This window comes from Hippoglossus hippoglossus, chromosome 7 (assembly GCF_009819705.1).
Source record: "Hippoglossus hippoglossus isolate fHipHip1 chromosome 7, fHipHip1.pri, whole genome shotgun sequence".
Lineage (NCBI taxonomy): Eukaryota > Metazoa > Chordata > Actinopteri > Pleuronectiformes > Pleuronectidae > Hippoglossus > Hippoglossus hippoglossus.
In genome coordinates, this window is record NC_047157.1 from 15,283,395 (window position 1) to 15,290,702 (window position 7,308).

A 7,308-nucleotide genomic window follows, 5' to 3' on the forward strand; every position below is an offset into this window, starting at 1 on the left:
TCGGTCAGTGAGGTGGAATAAAGGTGCAGCCCATCCATCTGTTAAGACCAACCTAAAACACAATCTGTAACTTTACATGGACTGAGCAATTTGCCTTCGTGTCTAGGGTGACAGACGTGGTGCCAGCTGTGTTTACCCGGACACTGTGTGTTATGAAAGTAATCACTTTACCAGCCCCTGCCTGCCTGTTATGGATGGCACTTGTCATTTACAGAGGAGAGCCCAGGGCCATCAGTCATCTGTGAGTGTGTGAGTGGTCTGCGTTTTTGCCATGTTGTGGGGACCTAAATCTGTTAACACGGTCATAGTATGGTTAATGTGAATGATACATTTTAAGGCAAGGGCATGTTTTAAGGTTTTCGATTTAGGCTAGAGTGTGACTCAAAGAAATGTCCATGAAATGTTCTCTGGAGTCTTGGAGACATGACTGTGTGTGTCTTTGTGTGCGGTTGAGGGGGTGGGCTTGGTTTTATCTGTCTGTCCGTGGCTGTGGAAGACACAGTCAAATCTTCTCACGCATGATCAGTAATCAGAGAAAATGAACATGCTGCACTCACTGGGGGGGGCACACATTTGAACAGATGAGCGTGCACAAATGGTCGGATGCAATGAGAACATATGCAAAACAGTTCTGAGTTATGTTTGGCTGGGGCACATTCAAACCAACTACAACTGTGATCTCATTAATGTTCTTTCAATAGCATAATGCCTGAGGCAGAAATCAATGCTATTATAGAAAGATCATGACTGACATGAGTGTACCAAGTCAAAACCACCAGTTAATGTGGGCTGCACTTCCTCTAATGGCCACCAGAGTCTGACTCCCAGAAAAAAATGGTGCACAGAGGAAAACAGATTTTCAATTTGCATGAAATGGTGCAACGCAAGAAAGTAAGAAAGTGTTATTTGCGAGAATACACTGTTGACACTCACACATTATGCCAGGGAGTATACTGTGTATAATACAAATAAGATGGTGCCTGGGGCTGTTTTTGTTACTTTATTGCCATTACACAAACCTACTTTGATCCATTGTCAATATAAAAATGTTACAATAAATAATACCACTGCTACCTCAACCAACATAACATGAAACTATCCTAATGCCACCCATGTGTGGACACATCTGCGTCAGTCTCACGAAATCCTGGTTTTAAACATTGATTCATAGTATGAAAATCTTTAATAGGTATTTACAAATTAATTTTCTTTTGAAACAGAAAAAAACAAGGTCTGAGATAATCAGGACAATTACCAGAAAAGTCCATGAAAAATCTTAGAGAAACCATTTGTTTTGGGAAATTAATAGATCTGTAGAGAGTTACATGGAACAGAATGAAAAGTATGTTTTTACATCAATGTATTTATTTAATTTGACTGATTTCTCTCAATACCGCAACACCCCGTACAATCTACAACCAGTTTTGTTGTGATATTTCATGATTACCTGACATCTGTGTGCCTTCCACACTCTGAGCTGAGAGACCCGACAGTGCTGATGTGTCAGGATTCATCAGTAGCTGACCCCTCATGCCATGAAAGCAATAACTGCTGTTTCTTGCAGGGAATGTGTCCAGTAAACGAGGTGAGTGCTCCATGAATAATGTGTTTCATTGACTTGGTCTCCTGTGAAAGAAAGACAAATTGGAACCCAAAAATGCCAGAGGCCATTCATAGACAAGTTTTTTATGGTCTCTGAAATTACCTTTTATGCAGGACTCCACCTTTGGTCCAGTCTCATCACTGTGGCAATCCATAACAAATCTTCTGCTTTGAAGTTATGCAATTATGAGCGTACAGTGGGCAGCAGTCAGTGGTGGACCGTACTTTAAATCCTCCTTTGCTTTTTTTTATGTAACTAATATGGAACCTACTGACCATATTAGCAAAGAGCAGTGAACTAATCCAACGCCCCCCAGGAAATGACTGGGGTAATTGCAATAGAGGAGGTCGGATCAATGTGACCTATAGTATTTCCAGCACTGTCCTGGGAAATTTTCAACATCGTCTCATGGGCATGTGTCACATTACAGCCCAATAAAATATGTGCACTTTGGTGTTCATGTGTATTTAATCACTAGCTTAAAATTGTCATGTCGTCATTACTGCCATATGGTCACATGCTCAAACAGAAGAACACACACACTGTGAGAAGTGAAAATAAAAAATCACATTGAATAATGCAACAATCAAGTGTTTCATGGTTTCCAATTTCTGTCTCAGTCACTACCCTGCACACGTTGATCTCATGATTCCATAATTTCCCTTGACACGATTTCACGAGCGGGAGGAACAGAAATGAAATAAGCAGCGGAGAGAGCTCACACCTGGGCACAGTCACTCAGCCTGATACCAAGGTGTGTTGGAGGCTCAACTCAAATATTTCCAGCTCTCATTCACAGCATAATGGGCAATAAACCCCATTTTACATCCCCATCATCCACTCAGATGTCCAAAAACTGACACCACCATCGTGACTCACGTTGCTGCTGTCTACGTTTATGACCGTGAAAGAAGGAAAGATGAATTTTGGGACTTCTATGGTGAATGCTCAGGTATAGTTACGATGCCTCTTATGCAGCACACAGGCCAGAGTGACAACACGTGTGTATATGAAGAGACAAATGGTTGATTTGAAACCTGCATCTAGTAAGACTAAAAACGGCTCAACAAAATAATGCAGGTACAGAAATACCCAAAAAGCAACTCAAATGAAAAAGTATGTGACCCCGAGTGACACTCAAGACCCAGAATAAAGAGGAACCACAGATTGCTATACCAAAAATATACAGAATCTATTTACAATGCACGAAATTAAAAGGCTTCTCTCCATTCAACTAGACAGCAGCAATAGGAGCGCTAAATGGAAGGCTGGGGTAGTTATGGGAAACTGGTGAATTGGTCCCATAATGTGGAAGTCCATTTTGACAATACAACCTCTGCGTAAAAAAAACTATGTAAATCAATTCAGAACTGTTCTGCAACACATGCAAGATGGCCACTCCACCACTGAGCCCCCAGTTGGAGACATGCAGGTGACTGGAATCCTGTTACTTGGCTGATAGGCCAAAGCAGTCATCAAGTCTCAGGCTACATCCATACTACTGTGTTTTTATTTGAAAACAGTGATCATAAAACAAAATGACCTCTGACCACACCAGCGTTTTGGCTCCACATCAGTTTTGAAACCCTGAGGATGTGCATGCTTGTGTGTAAATGTTAAGATTTATTTATTTTTTATAAAAAAAAATTTAAAAAGAGCTTGATGGAGTGACCAGATATACAAACACCACAACAAACCAGATAGAATTTTTGCTAAATCTATTTTTTCATTTTCTTTAAGGCGCAATAATCAATGGAGGTGGGGTCAGCTCAAACTGTGGTCCAGCTGGTGTAGACTCTAGGCACATGGAAACAAGATGGTCAATTGAATTCCAGTGTATTTGCCTCCAGTGGTTTGTCTTAAAGAGGGAAAATGGAACCCACCTAGACAGTTGAGGTGTGCAGCAGCTGGAGGGGAGTCCTTTAAACCTCTCTCCCTGGCTGTCTCTCCAAGTGAGGTTAGCGCTATTCGGTCCAGTGGCTCCTCACCTTGCAGCGTCCTTCATGAGGAAATCAATAGAGTCCACTCCAAGAAATTGTTAGGCACTTTCACAATCCACAGAGACTGGTGTCGTGTCCACAGACATAATAACATTCTTAATTACATAATTAAGTGTCAATTTTCCTCTTTTGGTAAAAATCAGTGTTGTAAAAAGCTGTCTCCACAGTGCATGCAGGGATCCTCTCCACTCAGTGGAGTGGAGGCCGCTCTGCTCTGCCACTCATCAGTTTGCTTTGATTGAAGATTGGGAAATACCTGACAACTGTGCTGGGGAGGAGTCTTGAGCTCTGCCTTCCCCTGTGCTAACGTCCTGATGCATGCACTGCACACTGAACCTATTAAACTCAAGCTAAAGAATGGAAACATGCAAATCTAAACATGGCACAGCAAACAAGTCAGATTCAATAGTGCAGGTGCTGATCATTCTCACTGCAGGTCTCATAACATAAAACAGGAAGCTAAGCTATTAACACAATTGCTCAAATAAAAGCTCGTCTTCTACACATTAAAGCAGCTGTATCGTTGTGAGTGACTACGTCATCATTCCAACAGAGAAATAAGTTTCTCCTGCCCACATGTCAAAGTCACCGGACCCTAAATGGCTCCCAATGGTAAGACCAGCAACTTACATTCTGTTATCAGTGTGTGTGAAGGAGAGGCAAGTTGTAAAGACAGTTAGAGCAAAGTGGAAGATAAATACGGCTATTTACTAGTGGTGGACATGATGGATAAAAGTGTGTAAAAGATTTAATCATTACACCTCTACACCAAAATAGTTTTTTGTTGCTTCTGTAGCTCAACTAGGTGGGATAGCTCATAGAACAACAGCATTGGTTGTTAGCATCAAACAAAGTAAGTTCAGGGATAAGGAGATTCACGAGTGACAGTTCTGTGGATGGAAACACCTGATGAGAGAGGTCAGAGAATGGCTAGACTGGTTTAAGATGACAGGAAGAGACACATCTCAGAATATTGAGCCTTGAGGTGGATGAGCTACAACAGCAGAAAACCATGAAAGGTTCCACTCCTGTCAGCCAAGAACAGAAACCTGAGGCTGCAGTAGGTAGAGCCTATTCCACACCGGGCAGCTGAAGACAGGAAAAACGTTGCCTGGTCCAATGAATGTGGATTTCTGCTGAGATGATACACAGATGGTAGGATCAGAATGAATCTGTTTGTCCAGTCCAGGCTGCTAGTAGTGGTGTAATAGTGTGTGGAAATGTTTTCTTGGCACAGTTTGTGTCCTTTAATACAAATCATTCATGGTTTTAAAGTGATATTTCACAGTTTTAGGCTAAAAACAAGTAGTAAATAAAGCCGTTTTGAGTTGAATTTGAATGTTTGGGCTTCCGGACACTTGGATGACATCACACGTGAAGTATGGAACCATTTAATGTTTTATTACATCTGAAGAAGTTACTTTGATTGTATTATTGGCGCCAACACTATTTACCCCTGAAACTCCAAAAGTGTATTGTGGACTCATACACTTCACCAACTCACTTGCTGGTATATGGTGGGTTGGATACAAATGAGCAATATTCAAAATTGGATGCAAATACAAAGCTATGAGATGCGACAGCAGCTACCCAAAGGTTTTAAATGTTGGCTGCGGTCTAACCTTTCAATAAAATGTTATTTGTATAACGCCAAATCATAATACACATTATCTCAAGGCACTTGGAAAAATTGTAGAGAAACTCAACAGTTCCCACAACGAGCAAACACTCTGGTGACTGTGGAGAGAAAAAACTCCCTCATTAACTGGAATAAACCTCCAGCAGAACCAGACTCAATGTGGGCGGTGATCGGCCTCGACCGGTTGTGGTGAGAACAGAAAAATAAAGGCAATTCAGCACTACACTGGAAGTGGAAAATCCTCATAAAGTCGATATAACCATTTTTGAACCATTTGGCCGAAAAATAAAAGAAGACATTCTTCACTTTTCCTCTGATTTCCAACACCAAAACTCTTAGAAAACACATTTCTAGAGTTGAAAACACGACTTGAGCGTCTGATTGCATCTGTTTCCTCGACTACAGTGTGTAGCCTATAAAAGGCACTGATTGTGTCTGAGACCAACAAGATGGTAATGTGTCTTCCAGAGTATTCTCATGGCATCATGAGTGGAAAAGTGGCAATTCTGTTAAGATATAGACCAAAACAGTGCCCCAATCTGAGGAGGGGTCCAGAAGCCTAAATGCTTTCAGAGTGTCTTATTTTCTCCCAAAGGCCTCTGTGCTAACTACTGTCGCTCAGAGAAGATGAAAGGGGACGAAAAGCGGTCGACAAGGAGGAAGCAGCAAAACACTTTGTCTGAAAACAAAGGGGGGGAAAGAGACATTGTGGTTTGTTTTGGCAGCACCACAGCTCCCAGTTTCTCATACCCACTGACGACTAATGCAAATAGACCTTCAGAGCAAATCAGCATCCGTGCCAGTCTTAAAGAAACAGCCTTCAAATTAACATTTAGATGGAAGTGACACTGCAGGACCTCACGAGTCAGAGATCAGGGTGGAGTAGATGGAATTAAAAAAATGCATTCATCAAAGTCATTTTGCATGCCCCAAGGTGAAGTTGAAGACGACTCGAAGTTAACCCCCCCCCCCCCACCGATTAGATTAGAGCCTGTTAACTCAATTATTGACAGGTGTGTGCATCGGCGTCTAGATTTAGTCTCCGTGTCGCCACAAGCAACAGCAAACAGCAGGGACGGCCACCGAGCGTGTGAGGGACTGCTTTCATGTTTACACAGACGGAACTACCTTTGGACTCACTGGCCAGAGATCATACGAGCCGTGCGTCCACCACAGCCTGCATGTGCGCAACAATGGCTAAATCTACATCCTGCAAAAAATTCTGGCACATCTTTTCGATCTCACTCTCTCGCCCTCGGGCACTGCTTCCGTCTCCCCGTGGTCGCTCGTTCTTTCACAACACCTCTCCCATATGAGGGCTGTGGCGTCACTGTCTCCTCTTAACTCCGGGGTGGATCTTACTTTATCTTTGCCCTCTCAGGCCATGAAAGCCTGCACAAATGGATGATTGGCAGCTCCATTAGAGGGACAGGAGAGGAATAACAGTGTGACTGTACTCCAGGCTCTATCCGCTGCTCTCCTCCACCACTATAGAGGAATGAATGTGTCTGCTCATGTCCTTACAGGGACCCCACAGCAAAGTGAAGGGCCAGTTTGTTTTCAGGCTTACGTGGCCTCCAGCTTAATTTGGCCTTCTAACATCTTTTATTAATATTTTTCTCTCTTAATATATGAGCCACAGCAAGGTTATTTCAGTCCTTTCAGCTTGTTCATTCAATACGTCAATGCAGAGAAAATAGGGCAAACATCTGAAAGGGAGAACCCTGACCCAGACACTAGACAAACAACATTTATTCACTTACAAAAGAAGATTTGAATGTTTTCCAGTTTCCAATTGACTTGATAGTCACAATGATAAGTATTAGACCTCTATCTGACATAAATCTGTCGTGCACAGACACCTTCATACCTATTCAAATCAAGTGAACTCAGCATGAAGCTGAGCTGTGTCATTTTACTTTCGTCTTCTTTCACACTGGTCCACCTATAGCCCCCATGAGCTACCTGCTGTTACCGAGCCGACCATTAACGTCCTGTTGAAATGTCAGGGCGATACTGTCCAATCACCGTCGCGACTGTCTGCCGCGCTGAGGGAGCTCATGACT